The 10,038-nt window shown below is 42.9% G+C and overlaps 1 long non-coding RNA gene across 1 annotated transcript; it reads left to right on the top strand.

Moving 5' to 3' along the window:
• Nucleotides 1-762: 762 nt before the first annotated feature.
• On the top strand, nucleotides 763-9,369 carry LOC114011310 (uncharacterized). Its single transcript, XR_008747793.1, has 3 exons — nucleotides 763-947; nucleotides 4,495-5,552; nucleotides 6,550-9,369. It is a non-coding gene; the product is annotated as an uncharacterized LOC114011310 (long non-coding RNA).
• The last annotated feature ends 669 nt before the right edge of the window (nucleotides 9,370-10,038 follow it).

The raw sequence follows: 10,038 nt of genomic DNA, 5'->3' as shown, positions 1-10,038 counted from the left end.
TTCTTACAGGAGCACAGTTCTGTTCCTAAATGATGTTTCAGCTTCCTCTGTGCATGTAGAAAAAGTGATGCGACGCCTGGTGCCAAGCGGGAGCTGCCTGCAGGCTGCTCTGTCACAGCCCACCAGCGAGGTTTGTCCTGTGGCCAAGGGGTGTGTGCAGCATGGCGTAGGCTGAAGGCCGTGCTGCACATGCAGCACAGACCCGTGTATATAAATTACAGATTGCATTAGTAACATACAGGCTGCCCAGTCCCTAAGCAGAAGGCCCAAGGGAGCAGACACGGCCTGGTGGAGATCACCAGCTCCTCAAATGCCACGTCTTCTGCAAGGCTCCCCTCTCTTCCTCCATGGGGGGAACTCTCAACCTCCTGGGTTTGGCAGGGAAGGTCATTAAGCTTTGCTGACACCTTGTGAGTGAAGTCTCTCATCAGAGGTATTTGTGAGCACTTCATCCATGACAAAGCTCTGACTGCACGGAAAGATCTTGGATGCGGGAGGACGAAGGGCTGTGCTTTCCACAGCACCGAGCTTTGGGCACTCTGGCAGCTGTACCGCTGGGAGGAGTCCCCGGCGCCGAAGAATAAATCTCATTTTTCTGCCAACCAAGCGTTATCATCCCTTCCACACTTACAAGCAGGCTTGAAAGAAATTGTGCAATGATGACATTTTTGACTGGAAACATGTATCAGCCCTCAGGCCCCAGCTGAGGGGTGAGGAAAGAGCGCTGCTAAGGGCAGGCTTGTAAAGACATGTCATTACTGGTAGCAACCACAGTCAAACCATTTTTTTTCCATTTCCTCTTACATCACCCCGTGCCAGCGGAGCCTGGGGATGTGCTCTGTCATCGGCTGCCTGTGAAGCCCCATCTGCAGGAGCAGAAAGGAGGACAGCACCCAAGGAGGGCTCGCAGGGAGAGGAGAAGCCATGTACAAGAGAAAGCTGAGAGGGTAAAAAAAATATTCGCTGACCAAAAAAATCCCAAACAACCGCCAGCTTCAGCTCTGTGTTGTCCTTGCTTCAGCCCAAGGGGGCCCGTCTTCTTTTCTGCCCCAGGGGTGTGCTTTCTGTCTGTGCAAAGTCTCTGTCTTGGGAGAGGGCGATACTGGTGCCAGTGTACCCGAGTGGGAGCCCTGGTACCCGGGGCCACTGCAGCGGGCAAGGGGCTGCACCGAAGCCTGAGCCTCTTGGGGAAGTTCCTGTCGGCATAAAACCGCGGTGGGAGCCATAAACCAGCAGGGAGCAAAAGCCGCCGATAAAAACAAGCGCAAGCTGGGGGTGGGTTGGGGCAGGGCTATGGTGGGAGCTGGTTCACTCCCAACGCTGGGCAGCAAGAGAATCCAAAAGTGCCACTTCCCTGCCCGACCGTTTCGATTCTGGAAACGGCTGTTGTGCCGCAGAATAAACAGGAAGCGTCAGACCAGCCGGTTTCTGTTCAACAGAGCGGGGAGGAAAAAGTTTGAATACAAAGTTTAGTAAAGAAGCGCGTGGGCTGTGGAAAGCCTTAGCCATGGAGGAAAAGTGTGGATTAATGAAGTTTGGATGCTCCTGCATTTTTAGATATTACCATTATTGCTATTATTCTCTTGTAACGAGTAGGACTGTAAATAGTTTCTAATAACAAGTGTTAGAGGAAGGAAGGAAAATTGTTAAATACCTACAGTGGTGCAGTTTATTATGTGAAGTTTTAGTAAGAGAGATACTAGTTTTAGGAGCTGTTTTTGTAAAATTAGTACATTTTGAAAGAAACTCATTACATTCCTGTTCAAGTTATGGATGGTGAAACAATAGGAAAAGTACAAATAACACATTTCAAAAGATATTTGTAATCAGTCAATACATTTCCAAGGTTTAATGCACATTCACAAAGCAGTGGATATTCATGGAAAAGAAAATAAAGCCTAGGAGACAGTTAGTTGGCTGTATTTATCTGCCATTTTCTCCCCCGACTCCTCTAAACATCTTGGGGTGCAATTCACCTTTCAAATAGTCAGTCTTTAGAGCTGGTGCATTTCTCTCCAGCTCTCAAATTCTGAAAGGGTTACAAGTTCATCCTCATAAGACTGGTGAACCAAATTTAAAAAGAAAACTAAAAAAGTTTTAGGACTTTTAAAATTACTATTATTTGTGGACTTTGAACTTTGTCTTATATTTGTATCAAGGAACCAGCTATTAAGTGCTTGATTTTTTTTTAGTTAGGCTCCATGTGTCTATGTGTACCGTACATAACAATGCTGAACAGCAAGGACTGTTTGTGATAGCTATAAAAATAAAAAAAATAGAGGGATTGCATGGCTTAGGGCAATTTATCTGTAAACTCACAACTTATTTTAAGTGTTCTCTTACCTGGTTTGGGGAGAGAAGAAAACAGGTGCTGGGATTCTTACATATTCTATAGTGTCGGAATGTTTTATAATGTTTTTTAAATCTCTTGTCTGTCCTTCCGTTAGAGTTGTTCAAATTTACATTAATCCATTATTTTAAAAATAGCAAGTTATTTCTGTAGTAGATATTTACAAGGATGCAGACCTTTGTTTATGTTGCATTAGCTGATTACACAATAAATTTTACTTGGCTTAACACATCTTTAAGGTGGCTTTATGCTGAAGATTAGTGTATTGAGAGATTGTTCTAAAGAAATGGCTTTATGTCCCTGAAAATATGCACAGGACCCCCACTGCAACAGCTTATCTGAAGTGCAGTATTTTATGGTGGAGACACAGGGAGGAGGGTGCTTAAGACCAGTTTCAGTAAGACCTGGAAATTTTAACTTGTCTGTATGATAAAACCAGATGGCAACCACTACAGATACCTCTGAACAAATCAGATCTCTGTAACACTGCTTTCCAAAACCTTTAAGATACCTTCTGTAAGAATTAGATTAACTGATTGGGCTTGAGTATTCAGAGTTCAATGTATTTTCTTTGGTGAACTTCAACCAGTCACTGTATTCCCTGTACACACACACACACATACACACACACACACATGCGCACATATTATATATATTAAATATATATTATATACTTATTATATATATGTTCCCTAATCATCAAGTTTTAAAGAAATTTAAGCTAATAGGCACTAACTTCCAAATAACATAATAGAAATAGAAAAAATGCATCTCTTTTAGCACCTCTAAATGAGAAAAAAAAAAAATTAAGCCTGTGCTCCACTTCTGTCTCTCTCTGTTGTTTGTTGTTTTTTTTTTTTAATTACATACTAAAAGAATTAAGTATAATAAAAACACTTATTCCTGTGCCAGACTTAAATACTTGGTGACATTTACATTTGTTACATTTACATAAATTCAATAGAAAGTTTGATAAAGAAATCTACATGCATATTTTCTGTGGTTTATATGGAGTTTACATGGAGAAAATAAACAGAGATACACTCTGGTTTATGAACTGGTTTATGTACATTTGTATTTTGATGTGTAGGAGGCTGGGATGAGGAAGGAGACAGGGTAAGAAGACAAAGCCTTCTGACTGACCCAGAGAAATGAGATGCTTTTTTACAAAGGTGATGAGTCCTGCAGCTAGAGAATATGCTTCACCTGCAAGATTTAATTTGTCTTTAGTTCAGATAGTGGGTTTCTTTGATTTTGTGTTTGTCATTGGTAGTTGCTAATCTATAAAACAATCTACAGGCTTATTGGTTTTTTGTTAACAGTCTGTCCAGTTGTCTACTACCATTATTCTGAATTACTCTAATGTGGGAAAATATATATCTGAAGTGTATTCTCATATAAATCTCTATATAAAGTAATTGTACAAATGTTACAAAGTACTAATGGTGACTTCATATATTATTTATGCATCATGGATAATTATTGATATAAAGGATACATTCATGACCAACACTGGCGGTATAGTTACTTAATTGACAATACTTAGGGGTGTGTTCTGAACTGAATAGATCTGGATCTAAGAGATGGATTATCTGTCAGAAAATGTCATTCTTGGGAGCTGCATCTTTTTGTATTGAGCACTTCTTTCTCCTTTTCTCATGTACGTTGTGCTGACTGTGCTAATCCTTATGAAAATACAAACAGCAAGAGAATACTCAGCTTCATAATTGATCAGTAGTTGGTTTTTTTTTTAATTTTTTTTTTATTTTCACAAAATTTGCAACAGCTCCCTACATCAAAAAGGGCTACATAGGAGACCTGGAAAAATGTCTGACACATAAAAAGATATAGAAAGCTTTTAGAAATACTCATGCTGATGAAGAAAAGGGCAGCCACAGGGAGGGGTGAGGAGGTGAAAGCTCTACATGCAGTTGCAGACAAAGGGAGGATTAAGTGGTTCAGTGTTTGGTTCCTTTACCCTGCCATGGTGTGTACCTCTCCATGTTCCTTGCGTTGCTCTCTCATGTTTTGCCCTTTTCAGTCCTCCTCTCATTTCCTCCACCCTCCCCATTTTTTGTGTACTGGAGAACTACCGAAAACAAAGTTGTAACCAGTGATTCCTTGAAGTTTCTCTTCTTTTTCAGCATGTATGTCTCTAAGACGGCACTAAAGCATCAGTTTGACCCCCGTAACACTCCAAAGGAAACATACCTGCTGTGCAAACTGCAGTGGGGTGAGGCCGGCACACCTTGGATACACTGGGTCAGAAATGACAATTACCATGCTGAAGTCTACTTTCTGGAGAAGATCTTTAAGACGAGAAGAACCAATAATTATGTCAACTGTTCTATCACGTGGTACTTGTCCTGGAGCCCCTGTGAAAACTGCTGCTATAAAATACTGAATTTCTTAAAGAAGCACTCATACGTCAACATAGACATACATATAGCACGGCTTTTTTGCATAAGAGATGAAAGAATCCGCCAAGGTCTGAAGAACCTTGTGAGATTGGCAGATGTAAAAATTTCTGTCATGGAAACTGAAGGCAAGATTTCCTGTGCTTTGTGGGACTGTGAAGGGATGAACTGGTGAACTTTGTGCATAGGTGAATCTTGTATGGGCTTGCTTCTGTGCCCAGTGTCCTGCCCAGCTTCTCTGGGGACACATCCATCACCATTCAGTGACTGAGTGTCACGTCCAAAAACAGATGTTCAAATATTGCAGTAGAAGGGGGACAGGACTCCTAGCAGCCAGACCTGTATGAAAACTGTATGAAAATTCTTGCTTATTTAGAGGCACCATCTTTTTGTCACTCCTGACGGACTGGGAGATAGGGTGCTTCTCCCTTGTCCTAGGGCACTAAATGCAGTTCCACTGGTAAGGGGGTGGGGGTGGGGGGTGAGGAATGCCCAGAGAGAATGGCATTGGTTCCAAATACAGAGTGGACAGCATCCATTAGCTGGCCTGTCCATGGCCAAGCTGTCTCTGTGCCATGGGTGCAGGGAAAAGGTTAAAAAGTCTTGTTGCCTGAGCTTCTCTGGTATCTGAATAAACTCAGGTTAGTCATCTTGGTTCCATTTCTCCAGACTACAATAACTGCTGGAAAATCTTTATCCAAGGAGATGATAATGATGATTCCTGGGCTAAGGGCTTTCAATCAGAGATAACTACGAATCGTTTGAAGCTCAAGGATGTCTTTGAGGTTAGTAGACTCTGAGGGATAGGGGGAATGACATGAAATTATTTGCAGCCTGGGGTCATGAGACCTAAAGCCTAGCAAAGAGGCTGTTCGTATCTAGTTGGAGTTGAAAGAGTGCTGCAGCATGCTTTTGGAAGAAGTAATATAGTAAAATCATAGAAACTATCCTGTCCCATTGGGAGAGAAGCACCATGGATTTTCTTCCATTATATTACAAAGCAAAGGCTCAGAGTGCAGCTTTTGTCCTTCAGGCTCCAGAGCAGGAAATCCCTTGATTAGCAGCTGAAGCTCTAGTCTAGTCTCATCCCAGAAACTCTCCATTAGATTCCTTTCTAACCTGGATCTGAGCACGGGTTTCTGCTCACCAAATGGTGCTACTCAGCCACTTTCTGTCGATACCTGCAGTGGTCCGACCGACCCTCCCAGTCACTGGGCCCCTCCATACTTCAGTAAAGCCCCTTCCAGATTTGATTGAGCAGCTTCCCTCACTGGTCCAAAGGGTACAGTTTCTGTGAGATGAGAAAAGCTATTCAAAACAGAATGTCTGTTCCCTGTGAGAATCCAGCTTTTGTTTTTGTTTTGTGCCAGGTCCTCTGAAAGGCAGTAGAGGGAAAAGAGACTGTGTTCACCAACAGTGCTGAAAGTTAGTGCCCCTGGAGACAAGAGACCCTGCTTGAATGAATAGGTCCACATCCTTGGCCTGGAAGGACTGTGTATTAAAAAAAAAGTAGCAAAACTAATATAAGTTCTACAGCATTTTGCTTTCAATGTATTAGTTTTCTGACAAAAGCTATTTTTAGTGAAACAGAGTGAAAGAAATCTATGGCTAAGTAGGTCATTGAACATCTGGGAAATCCATTTTATATGGCATCTATGGAAAAGAAATATTCTGGTCTATTACAAGTAATAGACTTCTCATGCTATGTCCATTTCAAACCACAGCAAGTCCCAAGTGCAATTGTTAAAGGATCTAAATGTCATATCCTTATTTTCATTTCAGGATCTTCCATGCATATAAGCATAGAATCACTGAATATCTCAAGTTGGAAGGGAACCATAAGGATCATCATGTCAAACTCTCTGCTCCCCACAGGACTACCTAAAACTAAACTAGAAAAGCATCATCCAGATGCTCCTTGAACCCTGCCAGGCTTGGTGCTGTGACCACTTTCCTGGGGGGACTGTTCCAGCGACTGACCACCCTCTCAGTGAAGAACTTCTTCCTAATGTCCAAGTTGAACTTCCCCTGATGCAGCTTCATTCCATTTCCTCCTGTCCTATTGCTAGTCACCAGAGAGAGGAGATCAGCATCGGAATTACCCTGTCGCAGGTGGAGAATCCGGCGCTTGCTCTTGTTAAATTTCATGCAGCTGGTGACTGCCCAGCTCTCCAGTCTATCTAGATCCCTCTGTAAGGCCTCTCTTGCCTCCAGGGGGTCCGCAGCTCCTCCTGGTTCAGCATCCTCGCCAAACTTACTTAATGTACATTCAATTCCTGCATCCAGATCATTTATAAACACATTAAAGAGCACTGGACCGAAAATTGAGCCCTGGGGAACCCCACTGGCAGCTGGTTGCCAGCCTGAGGTAACCCCATTTACTTTAACCCTTTGAGCCTGACCCGTCAGCCACCTGCTCATCCAATGTGTTACAGACTTGCCTGTTATCCAGAAGGATACTGTGAGAGACTGTATCAAAAGCTTTGCTAAAATCCCAAAATACCACATCTACTGACTTCCCTTTGTCAACTGGACTGGTGGCCTTGTCATAAAAGGAAATTAAGTTGGTTAAGCAGGACTTTCTCCTCATGAACCTGTGTTGGCTATGACCGGTGACTGTGTGGTGTCTCGAGTGTTTTTCAGTAACTCCCAGAATAACCTTCTCCATAATTTTACCAAGCACTGAAGTGAGACTGATAGGCCTGTGCTTACCAGGGTCTTCCTTCTTACCCTTCTTGAAAACTGGGACAACATTTGCCAGCTTCCAATCAATGGGAACCTCTTCAGACTGCCAAGATCATTGAAAAATAGTGGAGAGAGGTCCTGCAAAGACATCGGCCAGCTCTTTCAGTACACTGGGATGAATCCCATCAGGCTCCATAGATTGATATGCATCCAGCTGGAGCAGCAAGTCTTGAACAAGCTCAGGATCAGCTGTGAGTTTATCATCCCCCCAGCCATGGTCTTCCAACCCAGGGCTCCAGAGGTCCCAGGGCCCATCACCAGTGTTAAAGACAGAGGTGAAGAAGGTATTAAACATCTCTGCTTTGTCTACATCCCTATTTGTGAGGTGACTGACCTCATTGTGTAATGGGCCAATGTTATCTCTGATCCTCTACTAAGAGATTTCACTCCCAGAAGATGGCCAGATGCCTTACTGCTTGTATGTAGAAGATAATAATCATAAAATGTTGCTAGCATTCCCCAGTTTCTAAAAGTCACCAATATCCTGGACAGATAGCTTGTCACTGGGAGTCTTGTATATACTGGACAGTGCTAAATATCCCCGATGACAAACTTCTGGATGTGGAAATGGAGGCAGATAGCAGCCAGAATGGGAAACAGTGTCCCAGGCGCAATACTCTGCTAATATTCCTCCTCTGATGTGGCCCAGTAGTGCACAGGCTGATGGGAAAAGGGTACTTAAAGAGGACTGCTGAATTAGCATCCAAACAGTTGATTAATTCACTGTGACTTACTTCACAGTTGAGGCATTTTGATGAAAACAGGTTATTTCCCTGACTCTTGGAAAATAGATCTCTAACAAGAGAAAGGCAGGGTGCCAAAGGGAACATCTCTGGAGACTTGCTGTCCTCTCAGCTAGCCTTGTCTCCTACCTTATGCTGCGAGAAGAACAAAAGTGAACCTAAAAATACAGAAAATGCCCCATCAGGTCAGAGAGCATATCCAGACACTGTATCTAACAGTGGCAAGAGAAGATGCATTCCAGGGAGAGCAAAGAAGCCTGGCCACTATCTGTAGTTCACTATGATCCGGTCACACTATTTCAACATCCACAATGACCATGGCTGCGAACCCTGCATCTTCCCTTCAGTGTCTGTTTGTGGACTTGTTACCATTAATTTATCAGATATCTTCTGACCTTGTCCTCCCACCTGTGTCCACAGTTTACTGGGGCAGCAAATTCCAGAAGTTCACAGCTTGCCATGTAAATACATACTTGTCTCTGTTTTAAACTGATAACTAATCACAGTAAGTGCCACTTCTTGCCATACTAATGTCTCATCATTAATCACTGAAACACCTGTCTGCATTGGAAAGACTGTGCTAGCCTACAGAATTTTCCACTGGCTCAGTAGGAGCTATAAATGTAACCGACAGCAACACTTGATCTTAAAAGAGCAACTTAAAAAATCCACAGATGCACTATTCAACAGAAGCAAATCCTCCAGCCACCAAGTGATGTGACTGTGGAATGATAATTACAGCACTTGTGGTCATTGCATTTCAGCAGCTCCACTCAACTGGCTAAAAGAAAGTATTTCTGTCCACAAGCCCACCCTGGAACTGGACCACTACATATATCCACTGGAAACTGCTTGAAAAGCAAGGCACATTAGGCTGCACAAAGAACTGTAAGAATGCAGCTGTATCCCTTGCAGTAATGCAGCTCTCTTTGCTCCTCTGTCCGGTTGCTTGATTCTCTGTACCGTGCAGACGTACAAGCCTGCTGTCAGTACCGAGGGCTTGGGAATAGAACCTCTCTGCATCCCCTATTCCCGATGCTAGATTATTTTTGTAAGACTAGGATAAATATTCATTGATTTATACACATTTTAATCATTAAACTCTAAAGCTATGGTTGGGCCTGATTCTTCTTTCATTTGTATCGCTGATCTTTTAACATAGTCAATAGAATTACTCAGGGTTTTGGGCCAGTCTAGCCTGAAAGGAATCCAGCTCGTGGTAACTAAGAGATGGCAACCTGTAACTCACAAAATGGCATCATTCCTCAAGTAACGTCCACTTTGGTAGATGTGCCCTCTTGTTTAGATATGAGTCTTTGCAACTTAAAAGTTCAGGAGCCAATGCTTTCAAGCTGGTTTTACAGAGACAGATAAAACTGATCACACAAGTTGTTATGAGGGAAAGAGAAACACGGACAATGTGAACCTGCGAAGCTCAGTTTATGAAGCGGACCAAGTGTCCCCTGCCAATCTCGGCTGCTGAACATCTTTGTAGCTAGGTGTTGGCACAGGCTGCCAGTCAAATGATATCACAACATACCTTCCCAGCAACTTTGGGGATGATTCTGTCGCTTATTGATCCACTGTCTGTGCCAAGGCTCATTGTGCATAGCTCTTGTTTACATTGTCCTCTTGGCCTTGGCTTACCACGCTCAGCCCCTGCTTGCGTTGTAACCAGCTCTTGGCCAAAGCAAGGCTGTGACATTCCTATGTCACAAGCAAGCAAGAACCCCAGGTTTTTTCACAATAAAACCTCAAGACAATTATTATGATTTGTGTCTGT

Source organism: Falco peregrinus, chromosome 6 (genome assembly GCF_023634155.1).
Source record: "Falco peregrinus isolate bFalPer1 chromosome 6, bFalPer1.pri, whole genome shotgun sequence".
Lineage (NCBI taxonomy): Eukaryota > Metazoa > Chordata > Aves > Falconiformes > Falconidae > Falco > Falco peregrinus.
Note: the sequence above shows the minus strand (reverse complement) of the source record. Positions and strands in the feature narration are given on the sequence as shown.